Raw genomic sequence first — 18,673 nt, 5'->3', positions numbered from 1 at the left:
TTATTTTTTTATTTTTTGGGCAAATTTTTGTCTTTTTATTATGTGTTTTTAATAAAGACATACAACCCTAAATTTTAATTGATATAGCAAAATAACGTTTGCCGGGATCAGCTAGTAATATATATAAACTATAATGTGTCAAATTTCGAAAATCTTTCGTAAAAAAGGGTACAAATTTTTTTGGCCCCGTATTAATATAATGATTGAATAAATTAATGTTACTGGTTGACAATAACATTTCTTTATCTTTCTTTTAATCCTTCAACTATAAATACTTACCAACAAAGATTGCTGTATGTAACACCATTAACACCACAAACTGGATCCCACAGATCATAACAGGCGCCGGAAGCGTTAGTTAGCAAAAATGTTGCTAGTAGAAATATGATTGCTACAAAAGTAATTCATAATGTGTTATTAGTTTTATCTTAAGTCCTTAATATATATATATATTATACACCAAAATTACATTTTTTACATTTTTTGTCCGTCTGTTTGTTCCGGCTAATCTCTGATATAGCTGGACCGATTTTAACGGGACTTTTAATGGCAGATAGCTGATGTAATAAGGAGTAACTTAGGCTACTTTTATTTTCGATTTAAATTTAATATTTTTGTAGCATTTAAGTATGTTGTATGCCATCTACACCATATATAACATGGTGTCCATAGTGCTATTCATGTATATAGGCACAGATAACATAATATTATATAGGCAACGGTTACTACCCACCATCAGGGGGTCGTCAGATTGTTTGCCATTCTAATTAAATATAAAAAAAATCAAATTAAAGAACAAAAATTAAAAAGGCTGGAAGAACTACAGGGGTCTAAGAGAGTGGAGTGATGAAAAAACTCTGTCTTTTTATTCCATTCCATCTTCTCTAGACACCCGACTGTCGGTGTCAATTTCTACAAATATTTAATTATATCTAGTCGTAAATCGGGATAATATATAATATTAGTAATTATTTATGAAATATTATGTATATACTAGCTACCCACCCCATCTTCGCATGGCTGTTCAGCGCAGTTTAAAAGATCTAAGCGAATAGACAGCAGACCAATATCATTTTATAATTTAAATTCAAAAATCATTTATTTATGTAGGACATTTTGGCCGCTTATGAACGTAAATTTTTTTATATTATAATTTTTCTCTACCGTCCAGTTTAGTATATAGATTCAATTGAGAAGAACTGGCAAGAACTGGATAATATGTAAAGATTATAATTATTATAAGTATTTATTGTTTTAAAGTCTTTTTGACTTTTTTTTGTTACATTGATACCGCCTATATAAATCTCTGTTTGCCGTATGGTTGACTGGGAGAAAATACCTCTAAGTGCCTGGCCATGTACCCCTTTACTGGTTAATTGAGTTGTAATAAATAAATATACTATATTTGTACTAGTAAATAAACTCACCGTAAAAGTACATGGTGGTAATTGAAAAGGAAATTCAACTGAACACGATTAATGTATTTGGTCTTTTTATACTCAACTGTGATAAAGGAAAATATTTTTTGTATTCATGTACGTCAGCTGTATCTACAAGTATCATTGTTTTTAAGTTATTTTACGTTGTTTGCAAGCATTAAATATCTTATATTATACAGGTTCAATTAGGGTATTCATCAAGTAATATAAAACCCCAGAGGATGTACATACGTGTTTTATTATATAAACCAGATATTCAAATTCAAAATATCTTTATTCATGTAGGTCTGTTACAGACTCTTATGATGTCATGTCAAATCTACCGTAAGTTCGGAATGATTTCGAGACTAGAAGAACTGATAAGAAAATCAGTTCGTATTCCTTTCAAATACATGTTTACAATAATACAGATTCATTTTTAAATTCAAATTTGGGAGAATAGAGTGACCACTAGCATATTCTATTGCAAAAGCAAAAAGTCTATTCAGTGTTCGTAACCGGAATAGACCAGTCCCTACAAGCAGCACCCGTTCACGAATATGACGGATGCCGTCATTGCACCCAACCACATTAGAGGGAGCACATTGGCCCGACCCACTACGCCGCCAAGTTTGAACTTTATAGCGAGCATATATTCATATATTCCTAAATACTAAACGTGTAATACAAGTAGAGCTCACTGTACTATGGGCAACAACTATACCTAAAATACAATCATCGTAATCATCTGCTTCTTCCTTATCCCATTTATTTGGTTCGGCGTAATATGTTTTTCTTGCATTCATCCCTATTCGCAGTCATCTCGTTATTTACTTCCTTTTTTAACCATATCATCTTTCACTCAGTTCGTCCATCTCTTTTTCGGCCTTCCTCTGCCCTTATAACTATGCACATTCATATCTAACTCCTTTCTTAAAATATCTTCATTCCTATGCATTACATGTCCATACCACGATAGAAGATTACTCTTTAACCTAACATATTCATTATGTTATCCATTCTTGTCACACCACACACCTAATATCCAAGCAATAGGAACAAATAAATGATACGAAAAATGGCCATGTGGTTAATTTATATGCAGTATAAGTGGGAGCGATGGGTATACTAGCGAAATCTCTCTTTAATTTTTTAAAAGATCTTGATGCGAAGACCTTTAGGCGTACAGAACTGCAAGAAGTTTAATACTAGAACGTGTATCTAAAGCAGCACTAGCAGGCTCCTGTTAGATTTGTCTGGGTAGGGAGAGAAACACGAACAGTACCGATACCGTGAGTGCTGTGTGTCGCGAACTTTCGTTAAACAATCTAGTGACGGTAGATGAAGAAAAAACTGCTGTCACCTATCTACATTGACATCGCTGTTACTCCAGTCAGCTCGTGACCACGGCTAGTGCAACCTAGTCGAAACGTCGAGAGAGATAAATACCTTTATTTGCCATAAAATTATTCGTGTTAAGACCCGGTTAATAATTTAAATAAAGTATAGTATAGAATAGTAAATCATTTATTCAAATAAACTTACATTGAAGCACTTTTGAATAGTCATTACATTTTTTTAATCTACCGCTCATTCGGAAAGCTATCTCATCACAAGAAGAACGAGCAAGAAACTTGCGTGTTGCTCTTTTAAATAATTTTATTATTACTTTACATTTTTAAGTTTAAGTGTGTGACCAGGGCCCTTAAGACTACTCCCGGGTCACAACTCCCGGGAACTGCTCGGAGTTTCCCTCTCTGGATGATGGATGCGGCACGCGCGGTCGGTGGATGCTAAGAAGTTCGTCTCTATGGGTTATTTTATTTTAGCTTTTTGGCAGTTTGTATTCGAGTAACACGCAAGTTTATTGCTCGTACTTATTGTGATGAGTCTGCGTTTCGTATGAGTGGCAGTATTGTTTAAATTGTGTAATTATATCTTTATGTATATACTGTTATAAGTTGCAACACCGATTTGGATAATCTATTATGGTGTTGCAATATTGAAATAAGTAAATAAAAAATACAATAATAAAACAACGTTCTATTTTTATAATATTATAATTTATATTTTTATTGAAATTCCATAGCGGTTGCCGTACGTGTCACTACAAATTAATAAGTACATTGTAATGTAAATTATAATTGATGTTAACACTCGCCATCGTGCGCCAACTCGACGCCAGCTGAGTTTAACCTTTAAGAAAAATAAAATATGATAATTTTTATATGAAAGTATTAATGAGGTATACAAATTAATAAAATTTAAGTGTCTGTTTATAATTTCAAACTAACAGCTTTTTACCTGTGTATATACTTACCAACAAAGATTGCTGTACGTAACACCATCAACACCACAGACGGGCTTCCACAGATTGTAACAGGCGTCAGAGCCTACAGTCAGCATTAGCATCGCCAGTAGAAACACTAAAAATATTATTTGAACAAAAGAAATAATTAATCTATAAAAGGAATATATGTCTTTACACTAGCACACCCGGCCACGCGTTGCTGTGGCTAAGGCAATAACATAATATTGCAACTGTAAATTGAGATGTAAGCTATACTATCTTTCAAGTTGGATCAAATTGCACACAATGTGCAGTTTTGCAGTTTTGCAGTAGTGCAGTAGTTTAGGAGTACATCGCGGAAAAACAACGTGACCCGTAATTTTTATATACATATAAAGATAGTATAATAATTTATATGTTATAAATAATACTAATACTATTAGTAATATAATTTGTTATAACAATAATATTGTTTCGTGCTCTAGAGCTATTTTATTTGCCCCAATAGGCTATTGATCTAAATGTATCAAATATAAACTTAAATACTGTGACAGCCTCGGTGGTCTAGTGGTTTAGCACACCGCTTTACTATCCGATGGTCGTGGGTTCGATTCCTCTCACGGTACAAACATTTGTATTCATGAGTATGATTGTTTGTATCGGTCTGGGTGTTTTCTATGTATAATATGTATTTATTTACAAAAAGAAAATGTATCCATGTATTTATATCAGTTGTCTAATACTCATAACACAAGCTCTGCTTAGCTTGGGACTAGATGGCGTTGTGTGAATTGTCCTGAGATATTATTATTATTATTATATTATTACAGTAAACAACATAATAATAATAATAATATCTCGAATGTGACAAATATTAAGTATTCAGTATTGAAGTCGTTGCCAATGTCTGTTCACTTAGAACTTTTAAATTATGCAACCGATTTTAATGCATTTTTAGCAGTAGATAGAGTGATTCAAAAGGAAGGTTTAAAGATATTATATATGTACACTCGTACGAAGCCGGGGCGGGTAGCTACTATATTGTATAATAACATATATATAAGAGGATATATATGGACATATATCCTCTTATATATAAATTAACTGTTTCATATATACGAGTATACTATCTGACTCAACAAAGGTTGGTTTACCATACTATCGCTATTAAACATAATTATTGATAGTTGAACCATGAAAATTTAGGGTTGTAAAAAGAATATTTTTGGGGTGGACCACCCTTATCATTAGATATAAAAATTAGATAAGAATCTTTTCTCAGACATACTGAGTATACATATATGTAGAATTACAACAAAATCGTTTGAGCCGATTCCATGGGGTATGGCAACTAACACTGTGACGCAAGAATTTTATATATTAGAACTAGCTACGCGCCCCGGCTTCGCTCGGGTGTACATGTGTGAGGTATATATATAGGAGGAGGGCGTTGACGGCCACTACACAGTATTACTTACTAATGTGGCTGTTATCACTACCCTACTTTGTAAAATATTATATATATATATTTTTTTTTATTTTTATTTTTAGTTCCAATAAAAAAAAGAAAGAAAAGAATTAACTTCCTCAAAACTTTGATGTACTTTTAAAATATTAAAATATTATTATTATATATAACCCTTACTCTACGACCTACTCTAGAATCACTCTATCTATTAAAAAATCTGCTTCAAAATCCATTGCGTAGTTTTAAAGATTTAAGCATACATAGGGACAGACAGCGACAGCGACTTTATACTATGTAATGATATAGAAGTAAATAAACTCACCGTAAAAGTACATCATAGTTAATGCAAATTATCCGCACTAGAAACGATAAACATATATTACTCCTTTTATACTTCAACACAACAAAGGAAATTACTTTTATTTTTCACATATTTTATCAGTTGTACCGTTTGATATATTGCGTGCAAGTTTTTTTTATATTGTTTGTCGGTCTTGATGTCACAGTTTATATACTTGGTGTTAGGTAGCACACACAGTTTAGTGATATTTATAATTATAATATATAAGTAACATTTGAATATAATAGAACATTTATTATATAAATAAACTTACATTGAAACACTTTTGAATAGTCATTACATTTTTAATCTGTCGCTCATTCGGAATGCTGTATTGCAATAAAAACGAGTAAGAACTTGTGAGTCAATTGATTTATCTCAGAATTGAAGCAACGTTTACTTAGAATTTATGATTTAATAATGAAATGTTTTTTAGACAATTTAATAGTATATTAAAACAATATTACGATATGTTGATTGTTTTTATTTATTCGGACGTTTATTACAAGATTATGTTCTTTCTATACTTAATTTTATTTTCTACATTCGCCTGGATAATCCAAATCGACTCCAGCCTCGTTTAACCTTAAAAAAAAATATAGTATATTATACATTGTATATTTATATATTATTTTAATACATTTGATAATTAATTATATTAATAAACAAGCTGTTCCTTCGACTTTATTTTAACTTTATTTTTCTAATATAAAAGAATTTTTCTAAAATAAAAGTTGCCTAAGTTATTCCTTATTATATCAGCTACCTGCCAAAAATCCCGTCCAGCCATTTCAGAGATTAGCCGGACACACAGACATACAGACAGATGGACAAAAATTGTATTAAATGTTATTTTGGTGTATGTACCGTATTTATATGCATGTAGTAAAAAACGGTTATTTCAGTATTATAAATTTTACACACTGATTTTATTTCTATTTTGACACTGTAATTTTATTTATATGTATAGATATTATATAAATAAAATTAGAGTGTCTGTTTATGTATATATTCTGTCTGTATCATCTGTAGCTTCTATGTATATATATTATACTTTTACATCATAATTTTATATTCTAGTTGGCTTGGCAGTTTAGCTCTCCGCCTTACTTTCGATTGTAGAGGGTTCGATACCTCGCACGATACAAACATTTTTATCCATCATCGTCTGGTCGAGGTATTTTATATATATAAAATGTATGAATTAAGTATGTATTTACATAATTGTATTTAAATATATCTATCAGTTTTATATAGGCTCTTATTTTGTAAATAAGACAATTTTTTAGTATAACAACTATTTAGTACCTACATAGGTTTGAGACTAAATAGCGCTGTGTGAACTGTCCAGGGCTATTGTTGTTAGTAAGGTAGTTGATTGAAATACTTACCAGCATACATTGCTGTATGTAACTCCATCTACACCACAGACAGGATCCCACTGATTAGAACAAGCGCCGGCAGCGTTAGTTAGCAGAAACGCTGCTACTAGAAACATTATAGCTAAAAAAAAAATTAAATATATATCTACTATTTACAGATTATACAAGGTACAATTTAGAAATAGTAATAATCTTTATGAAATAAGCACTTTGGAATAGTCAATTTTTTTTTATTCTACCACTCATTTGGAACACTGACTCATATCAAGAAAAAATAGAATGGTCAAGTACCTTACTCTTTTGTCTTTTTTTGTGTAGCTTAAATAAATGTTGGTGTGTAAGAATTTCATTTTTAAGATTTTTGTTTAATAAGAAAATCTGCTAAACGGTTACTTGAGCAACAAAATAAACCAGTCATAGTTATCAGAGCAGAGCTGTCCCTACAAGCAGCACCTGTTCACGAGTATAACATTGTCAACCATATTATACGGACTCCAATGTCCAGTTCCACTATGTCACCGCCAGTCTAGACATGTAAGTGAGTATGACTAACTCATAAACCAAGATCATATCACAACTAATAATACTACTATTTGACAGCCTCGGTGGTCTAGTGGTTTAGCACACCGCTTTACTATCAGATGGTCGTGGGTTCGATTTCTCGCACAGTACAAACATTTGTATTCACGAAACGAGTATAACAATATGAGTATAGATTCAGTAACGATCGGAATTTGATTACCAATAATAATAATAATCTCAGGACAATTCACACGGCGCCATCTAGACCCAAGTTAAGCTAACTAAAGCTTGTGTTAGGAGTACTAGATAACTGATACAAATATATAGATACATTTTTTTTCGTAAATACATATTATACATAGAAAATATCCAGACCGATACAAACAATCATACTCAGGAATACAAATGTTTTGCATCTGAAGTAAAGCGATGTGCATGACGATTAGAAAAGAAGAAGATAAAGAAGAGAATGTACAAGATTATAACACTTCTAGTAGAGGTGGTCAGGTTTCCTCACTGAATATTTGTGAAAATACCTGGCTGTCAAGGCCAGCTGCGGCCAACAGCAGCAGCAAAGCAGTTCGAAAAAAAATATATCTCTCTACTCACTATATATGAAATACAATATAATGATATAAATAAACTCACCGTAAAAGTACATCATGGTAGATGAAATTATTCACATTAAGTACACTATATATATCTAGTCTTTTTATACTCCACCCTGACAAAGGTAAATATTTATATTATTCACTTAGAGTGTCAGCTGTATCTACTCGTATTATTGTGTACAATTTGTTTTTACATCGCTCGTTGGTGTCAAATATCAAAATTTACTAAGGGGTTCCGTATATACATGTCCTCACATTCATAGACAGCTTCAGTAGTCAACGCTTTAATACACCGTCTTAAGTAGCTATGATGAGGTCGAGTGGAATGAGTAGTCATGGTCACTAAAATGTCCAGACATGTGGCGGCGTGGTGGGCCGGGTCATTGGGCTCCCTAAAATGTAGTCGAGGGCAGTGATGGCTGGCTCATCCGTCATACTCGTGAACGAGTGCTGCTTGTAAGGACTAGTCTGCTCTTATCACTACGACTGATTTAATCTTATTGTGTTTTTATATTTGAGCCTAAATAAATGAGTGCTGGTTGGTACTTTGTATTCACACGTTTCGACTTGTACATTGTGAACTTACAAGGATTGTTTAAAAGATCAACACACAAGTTTCTTGCTTATTCTTTTTGTGATGGAGATAGCTTTCCGAATGAGCGGTAGATTTAAAAAATTCTATTCCTCGCATGGTGTACAAACATTTGTTTTCATGAGTATGATTATTTGAATCGATCTGGGTGTTTTCCATGTATGTATTTATATCAATTTACAATGCAATCGCGTCATTATTAGAGGCCCATGGTATCAGACAACTCATGCCTTTTCAATCATAATCATAGCTAACTGTCATTTCTCATTCTTCACACATTTTACACAGCAAGATGTTTGGTGGAGCTTCTGTGCCAGAGCCTCCACTCAAACAGCTATATATAAAATTAGAATTTATTTATTGTTTCTCTGTTTATATCCATATATTCAGATCTTAGTACTAAGTAGGATGAAATAGAAAATTCTTCATTGAAATAAACTTGCATTTAAGCACTTTTGAATACTTATTTCTTTAATCTACCGCTCATTTGGAAAGTATCATCATAAGAAGCATCACCAGCGCATCTTTACACAGTATAAAAGAAAGCTGTCGCTGTCTGTTCACTTATATCCTTTAAATTACGCAAAGGATTCTAATGTAGTTTTCAGCAATAGATAGAGTGATTCAGGAGGAAGGTTTACGTGTATAATAGCATGACATAGAATAGTATAAGCCGAGATATTCAAAGATTTGAAATGCATCAGTCGAAGCCGGAAGAGATGGCTAGTAACTTTATATTTTTAAGATCAAAGAGAAGAATATAGTTAGGCGTAAAATGTCTTAATTTCAAAATATATTAGTAATATTACACAAATTATCTAACTCGATGGTAACTGAAAAGTCTAATTATATATACGATACATTAACAATAAAATATATTTTATTTTTTCTTCACATATTTATTTCAAATCAATGACAGCATTCTCCTTTGTAAGCCAACGGCACACCAGCTGCGTTTAACCTGTAAAATTGAAGGACAATGTTATTTATTTGTAACAATGTACTCCATGTTTGTTATCTTTAAAGAGTTTAATTCAAAGTTTGTATTAAATTAAAAAAACCCTTATTATCTTAGCAATTGAGTTTAAAATCTGTCTCTTAGCTGTGAAGTTTTGTTAACCACCTTCTTGTCTAAGTCTATAAGCATGGTGTTGTACTATCGTATTAGTCTCACGGAGCATATCAATATATTTGTAATCTTTATTATATGTGTAATATAAATAGTTTAATAACATATAATCACACATATATGTACACATAACGCCAAATAAAGGCGTATATATATAACATATAACATAACATAAACATAACTTGTAGGTACTATGCATAAAAACAAGTGATAGAAGTACTTAAATACATTTTTAAAATATATATTTTAAAATTAATTTCTACCAATATATATATATATATTAATTCCGTAAATTAAATCCAGATTCGTATCTATTGAAAAACTGAAATTAAAATTTCAGTTAACTTCAATATAGATTTTTCTAAATTTTAATTTAGTAAAAGTTCAATAAGAATTTGCTTCTTTTAATTACTTTTGGCAACCAAATCTAATATTGCATTTAAATGACCCGAAGCGAATGGGTGTCGCGCATGTTTTCGAATTTCCTCCCTTTAAAAATAAAAGAACCCTGTGGAACAGCCTCCGCTTTGGTAAACACTGGTCCTACATAGAAAACATAAGTTCAATGCAAAATTATTGTGCTAGGAATCCAAACCCGCTACCATCGGAACCAAGCTAGTGTGCTAAACCTCTAGACCACCAGCCGTGAATAAAATTTTAAATAAGTAATACTAACCAACACATATTGCTGTATGTTACCCCATTAATACCACAAACAGGGTCATACAGGGCAATACAGGCCACTCTAGCGTCAGTCAGCGTCACCATCGCCAACATTGCGAATATGAATGCAATTGCTGTAAATGAAATGAATTAATTTACAGAAAACAGTCAGTTGATAATAATATGTCGTAACTTCGTAATCTTCTGTTGCCACGGTTTGGTCTCCGAACAATCAACATTAGACTCCAAGATATACCCGAACTCTAGTTAATGCGTGATGATGTCTTATTCAGAGGCCAAATACGTGTCGCAATATGGATGTAGGCTCAATGACGGTTGAAATTTATCAACATTTGAGAAGGTAGACTGCGGTTTGCGGTTTGTGGTCGCAGATATGCTAATGGTACCAGAATTTAACAAAATAATATAAAATTCAGAGAGCTGGTAGCTACTTTGCCCAAAGGCTAAGTGCGGCCATTCAAAGAGGCAACGCTGCCAGTATCTTGGGTACGCTGCCTCGATGTGCCGTGTTGGAGTACAATGATTGTTTGTGTTAATGTATTATGTATAAAAAAAACTTGTATCATTAAATATGAAATTATTTTAAATATTACATAGTTAAGTTGATTAATTTTACCCAAAATTTTCATTCATTGGTAATTGTAGTGGAATTAAACAAAATAATATAAATTCATTAAGAATTAGAAGTTTTGGAGGAGGATGAAAAAGTCTACCTCGCCTACTGTTCGTTTTATTTTTTATCTTTTAACTAACTAGCTTACTAAAACAACACTTGACGGGTCAGTGAAGCGTTGTTTTGCCATATAAATTGAAATCGCTTTAAAAAAATAGGGGTTAATCATAGAAGGGTGAAATTTTAGGGTTGTATGTATTTGTTAATACCACATTTAAATAAAATTAAAAAAATGACCAAAAAATAAAATAATATTAGGAGAGAAAAACCCGTACAGAAAAACACTTAGGGGTATAAAAATAGATAGTAGCCGATTCTCAGACCTACTGAATATGCATATAAAATTTCATAAAAATTGGTCAAGCTGTTTTGGAGGAGTATGGTAACTAACATTGTAACACGAGAATTTTATATAAAAGATTTTGTTCATGTCTTTTCAATTTTGGTGCAATAAAGTAATGTGCTATTAGGCAATATTTCATTTTAATAAATACAGTATTTATTATCAAACTCACCGTATATATACTTCATGGTGTATACAACAATCTCTCACTAATTTTTAATACATTTGAACGTGTCTTTTTATATTGCAACCTGACAATAGAATTGGTGTTTTATTCGTCTTTTTATCACCTGTGCCTATATCATTATTGTGTGCACGTTGTTTTTTATTTAATTTACCAGTTTCAATAATTCATACAATAAAATATTCTCTTATGTTTTTAAATGTATTATTTAATTAATATGTTTTTTAACTTTTAGCTTTCAAGGGCGTATATGTTTTATATAAAAATTACTTTCTTTCAATAACATTAGTATAAGAGATGTATGAATATTGTACGCAAGGTTTGTCATAAACAGAACATTAAACCACTGTCAGGTGGAGTCCTTATAAAACTGAACCACAGGAACCAAGTCAAGAATTACACTTAAGAAGTGTATTGATTGTCAGATTGCACAAAGATTAAGTGCATAGCGGTTTCTATGTTGATTATAGCATGCCTAATCCTTGTTAACGTGTATTAACTACAACATTATTTAAAAGAATAACACACAAGTTTCTTGCTCATTCTTCTTGTGATGGGTCAGCAACCCAATTGAGTCTATTCATAAATGCCTATATTATATTTATTTGAATTATGATTATTTCTATTATGAATGCATGTCCATGTAGGAATTTAATAAATAAATATATAAAAGTGTTAGTTTCCATACTTCTCCTAAACGGAGATAGGTCTGAGAATATTTGTTATCTTTTTTCACTAAGTGTGAATGGGTAGTCAACCGAAAAAAAGTCAATTTTTTTTTATATTGTATGCATTAAAAGTAGATAGTACCTTAAACCCTAGAGGGTTTAAGGTACTATCTACTATATATAATACCGTCGTTCATGCGCAGCACCACGGCAATTGCTATTGAGTTGCTGGCCTTTTACTAAGTGGGTAGGGGAAGGAAATACGAAAGTAATAAAAGGAAGAAGCATAGTCAGTATATTCCGGATATATATATAGTCCGTAACTAGTTTTCTTATTCCTTCCGTATTTCCTGTTCCGTGAGTCACTCACCATATCTGATGGTAAATAAATACCGCGGTAAGTATAGGAGGAAGGGGTATTAAAAATAAATGAATTGTCACCTTTTTAAGAAGTTGATAGAGGAAGGAGTTAGACCAAGGAGGATACGCATCAGGAAACTCAACTCACTACATTTGATGGTCAATAAATACCAAAATCCATAAGCATAGCAATACTAGGGGAATTATAAATGAGCTGCCGCTCATTTATGAAGTGAGTAGAGGAAGGAATTACGATAGAAAAGGAAAAGAGGAAGGAGGATGGGTGGATGGACGTCGGAATTCTAAAGAGGTGTGGTGGTAACGTGCTAGAGTGGCTATTCGTGCAGAAGACCACGTGTGACCCTGCAGCGTGCCCTGCTTTACCACTCACAAATTACATTACCATTCCAATTAAAATAAGCGGTGTTTATTAAAACAACATTCTGTATTATTTTATTAATAATAATCTATTACGTATTCTTATTATGTAGTGACATATTCTACCATCAGTTGCCGAAGTGCAGTTTCAACACGGGCCATCATGTGCCAGAGGAACGCCAGCGTTATTCAGCCTGTAAAAAACAAATTATTAGTTGTGTTCTAATATAATTATTAAACAGAAATGTGTATACAGGATTAGAAAGAGTAGTCAAGCAAAAAGAGGCTGTCCTTTAATATCACGTGAGGCTCCAAAGGGAAACGGTTCATTCCTGGTGAATTCGCTAACTGATCTGCCCCTATGCTCATCCCATCATCTTCCACTATACCCTGCACGCTTTATCTACTCATTATTATATTATCATTCTAAACAGCTTCTTTATCACTATATCCTTACTAATGTTATAAATAGAAAGTTCTGTCTGTCTATCTATCGCGCGTTCACGCCAACGCGTCGACGACCTCGGTGGTCTAGCGGTCTAGTCTACCGCTTTACGACCGATGGTCGCGGGTTCGATTCCTCGCACGGCACAAACATTTGTATTCATGAGTATGATTGTTTGTATCGGTCTGGGTATTTTCTATGTATAATATGTATGTATTTACGAAAAAAAAATAATTATCTATGTATTTGTATCAGTTGTCTAGGACCCATAACACAAGCTTTAGCTAGCTTAACTTGGGTCTAGATGGCGCTGTGTGAATTGTCCTGAGATTATTATTATAAAATACTGAACCTATTTAAATGAAAATTGGTATACAGATAATCTAGACCTTGAGAAAAGACATGCACTCGTATTTTTTGTTTGCGGAGAGGTTATAGGTTATTGTATTTTATTAGATTATATATTCAATATTTTTTCTTTACTTTGGTCAAGGTCACAGATTTTTGTTTATACTACTATGGTGGCAAACAAGCATACGGCCCATCTGATGGTAAATGGTTACCATTGCCTATGGACGACTGAAACACCAGGGGTGTCACGTGCGCATTGCCGACCCTTAAGAAACATTAAAATACCCTTCTTGAAAAACCTCATGCTTTAGTCTAGTGAGAAAACCTCGGCAGGTAGTTCATTCCACAATCTAAGTGTACGCGGGAGGAAGCTCCTCTGAAACCGTATTGACTGAGACCTCTTAGGTTCCAGCGTGTGGGAATGAATTACCTGTCGATGGCGAGCGGTGCGTTTGTGAAAGGTGACCGAGGCATCATGTTGAACAAGTTCGCATAAGATCTAATATATATATGTTAAGTCTACTGTTACCATAGTCATTCTATACTCACTCGCATAAATTTCCATATGTTTTACCATTTATGCCACAGACGGGCTTATACTCAGTGGTACATATTGTATTATCATCACTACCAGCAGATGCCAGCATCACCAGCGCCAACAGAAACATGATTACTGCAAAATCAACATACATTACTCCCTCGGTGGTATAGCGGTTCACCTTAATTCCGATGATTGCGGGTTCAATTCCTCGACGGTACAAACATTTATATTCATGAGTATGATAGTTTGTATTGATCTGGGTGTTTTCTATGTATATTATGTATTTCAGAGTACAATTCACGCGTGGTGCCGTGACTAATCGAAATTGGGATTCAGTTTTTTCATCTACATATTAATACACGAAACTTTCTACTTCTTTTTAAGAAAATTATGCGGACGGAGGGCTCTCAAATTTCGCACACTTATACTTTATATAGAGAAGGAGTTTAGAATGCTAATACTTGTTTCAAATTATGCGTCTTTTGTTTATTGTTTTGTTTGTGGTCAAATTGAGAGTAGATTAATATTTCATATTTCATATTACTTTATTCACAAATGTAACAAATCTCGTTACACAACAGCATGTCAGTAGTAATTACATTTTCAAGATAATTATGTCACAATTACAATTTTAAATATTCAGAATAATAAATTAAATAATATATAACATAGTAATAAAAGTCATAATATATAACTTAATATTGTTTGTCTTTAATATTCAATAACTAAAAATAAAACATAATCATAATAAATTACTTACAATAATTTATTACAATATATATATTAGTTTTTAGTGAAATAACGCTGGCTAAATGTAAAAATATAAATCTAATATAAAAAGAAAATAGTATAGCTGTAAACTGAATTTGAACCCTAAAAAATTAACATTTGTTATAAAAACGGGAAGGTGGGACACGATCTTTCAACATTAAAATTTTTGTATCTAACTTATTTATTTCTTACTCTTTAGAAAAGAATAGAATAGAAAATCAATTATTCAAATAAACTTATATTGAAGCACTTTTGAATAGTCTTTATTTAATCTACTGCTCGTTCGGAAAGCTTTACATTTTGAAGTGTGTGAATACAAAGTTTAGTTTTCAATTTTGAAGTATATACTCTTATTACAAATACAAATATCTTTATTATGCCTGAAAAGTGCTTTACAGGATGTAAAAATTATATAATTTTAGTAACACACTTTTCAACAGAAACTGGCATGCAAAATTTATTATAACATTAGAAAAGATTTAAAAAAAAGGCGTGAAGATATTTCTTCTCTAGAAATACGTTCGTAGAACGAACGTATACTATCAATTATCTTCAAAGAAAGCATTAAACGTCTCGCTTAATACCCAGTAATTGTTTAGATAAAACAGCAGTAGAAAAAAAAATTCAAACCATTTACTGTTTTACCCATTGATTATCACAAAATAGATCTTATTCGAACTTACCAAAGAGGTACTTCATTGTGAATATAAGTTTTTGTACTTAATGATATCCCGCAAAGAATTTCATGTATTTTATATTGTGTTATAACAAAAGGAATCATATTTGTTAACATATCAACAGCTGTGTATATATGATTTTGTGCATATGTTACTTTTTGTCTCTTTATAATTGTTGGTAATAAATATCATTGAAGATGCCCACATTTTGGGTTCAGTATCTTTTTTTATACTAAAAACTAAAACCCATCTATACATATAAATAAAATTGGAGTATCTGTTTGTAATATTGAAATAACTGTTTTTTACTACGTGCTTATGAACATAAATACGGCGTGTATGTACACACCAAAATTTTTTTTTTTTTACAATTTTTATCTGTCTATTTGTTTGTTCCGGCTAATCTCTAAAATGGCTGGACTGATTTTAACGGGACTTTTATTAGCAGGTAGATGATGTAATAAGGAGTAATTTAGGCTACTTTTATGTAGGAAAAATAAAGTTAAATTCCACGCAGGCGAAGTCGCGGATACAGCTAGTATAAAATATAAACCGTTCTTAATGACTTGTATTTTTAAATTGTGCATTGACAATGACTATTTTATTTACTATATCCAAATATTTTAAATAGCATTGTTTCCTTCTTTTATTTTGAGCTACTTTCTATTATTTGTTTTAAGATCGAGGTAATAAAAATCAGTGATTTTGGAATGTTTAGTGAACCAATTTCGATCATAATTAATAAAGAATTCGATGTTTTAGCGGCGTAGCACTGCGCTTTCCTTTCGATAGCGAGTTCGAATCTCGCATGGTACAAATAGTTTATCCATGAGAATTTTAGGTTAGGTTAGGTTAGGTTAACAAAAAAATGTATAAAGTAAAGTATCTATATCACATATCAGACCTACCTAACACTGCTTAGTTTACGACTAAATTCCACCGTGTGAATGAATGAATGAAGTGTTTTATGCTACTTTTTTTTTGTTTGGACACTATTCATCAACGTTGCAGACTTATTTCAAAAACTTATTGGTAACAGCAATTTGAAGGAACTCCAATAAATATGACCTTCACTTTTCAGCAATAATTGTTGTTTCCAAACAATATTTATTCAAATGTTTAATACATTTGTATGGCACATTGTATATACATTTGTATTTTTAACAAGTTATATCTATAATAATTATTATTTTAAATATAATATTTCTTGAATTTATTTATGGTAATAATTTACTGACGCAATTGAACCGATTTCCAATAACGTTAGTACAATGTTTACTAGTCACCACTGCATAATGAAAATTAAACTGTACAATTAATGAATAAAGAAGTGACCGAAATTCAAATATAATCAAAAATACAAAAAGATCTTTGAATCAGCAAATTTAAAAGGCCTACAACGCACTCGCACCCCTGGTGTTGCGGTTGCTCATGGGCGGCAGTAATTATTTACCACCAGGTGAACCGCATGCTGGTTTGTCTCCTATGCTATAAAAAAAGCAATAACAAAAATATTTTAACAATAAACAAAAGAGCACGTGTTTGAGATACATGGTAGTGCGTGTAATGTTTTTTTTTATGATTATTATTACATATACAATTAAAAAATATATTACAGCAAAAATGTACACTTATGCTTGATTTTAAAAATAATATTAGCATTCTGCACTCCTTTACTATATAAACTACTAACTACTCGCCCCGGCTTCGCCCGAGAATACAGGTATTATATATATAAACCTTCCTCTTGAATCACTATCTATTTAAAAAACCGCTTCTAAATCCGTTACGTAGTTTTAAAGATTTAAGCATACATAGAGACAGATAGCGACAGCGACTTTATTTTATACTATGTAATATATAATGTGCGAAAATTTACACTCCGTGCGCGAAATTTTCGTAGAAAGGGATACAAAGTTTTTGCTATATATATAATACTCGAAATTGAGATTTATAAGAAACGAAGAAAAATGAAGGCTATAAAACCCGAACACGTGGTTTAATGGGTCCATATTTTTTTATCGACAGCTCATGACAGGAGATACGGCGAATGTTTCATGTCATCAAAATGTAATGTACTAAATGACATTTTTCTTTCTTTTCAGGTAAGTAAAGCTGTAGAAGTAACGACGAGTGGTTTTTCCGGACGTACTAGTTACTACAACTATTGGTACGTTACTACAGTGTTATTTCGTTACTAGTTACTTTTGTTACAATTGATATCGCGCTACTTGAACATTGAAACTTCGCTAGCTACAGCACTATTTTTTTTAATCCATTAACATGGAATATTGTTGTGTTGTTGTTTTATTTTTAACCACAAATATGTGGTATTGTACCGTAAATAACTACAATAATTACTAAACTATAGTAACTGCAGTAACTGAAAACATGCAGTCACTTGTTATAAGTCAAAGTCTCAATATATAATATACAATAATAAATAAAAATACCTGAATAACTACAGTAAGTGCAAACATTTGTATCCTTGAATAAATTGTTTGTATTGGTCCGAGTGTTTGTACCTATATTATATGTGTATTTATAAATAAAATGTAGTTATTTAAGAATATCTATCAGTTGTTTAGTACCTATAACAGAAGCTGTCTTTTGCTTGGGACTAGTTGGCGTGAATGTGAATTATCAAGAAATATTATTAAACTGAAGTAACGACAGAGTCCTTAATAACAGATAACTAGAGTACTAGTAACTCCGTGCTTGGTACATACGGTGTTTGAAATCTCTGCATGTAAGTATGAAGTTAGGTGTTTACAGACTGAACATGAAGGTCCCGAGGTTACTAATTTCTTCAACCTTGAACAATTGGATATAGGTTGTTTGGACGG

The 18,673-nt window shown here is 32.0% G+C and overlaps 1 long non-coding RNA gene across 1 annotated transcript; it reads right to left on the bottom strand.

Annotated features, from left to right (window-relative positions):
* Nucleotides 1-9,511: 9,511 nt before the first annotated feature.
* LOC131854158 (uncharacterized) lies at nt 9,512-11,694 on the bottom strand. The gene is made up of 3 exons (XR_009358021.1): nt 11,625-11,694; nt 10,429-10,549; nt 9,512-9,584 (listed from the first exon to the last, which is right to left on the bottom strand). It is a non-coding gene; the product is annotated as an uncharacterized LOC131854158 (long non-coding RNA).
* Nucleotides 11,695-18,673: the final 6,979 nt, after the last annotated feature.

Source organism: Achroia grisella, unplaced genomic scaffold (genome assembly GCF_030625045.1).
Source record: "Achroia grisella isolate CSIRO2021 unplaced genomic scaffold, CSIRO_AGI_Agris_v1 utg971, whole genome shotgun sequence".
NCBI classification, from domain to species: Eukaryota; Metazoa; Arthropoda; class Insecta; order Lepidoptera; family Pyralidae; genus Achroia; species Achroia grisella.
This window is presented reverse-complemented; position numbering and strand designations above follow the sequence as displayed.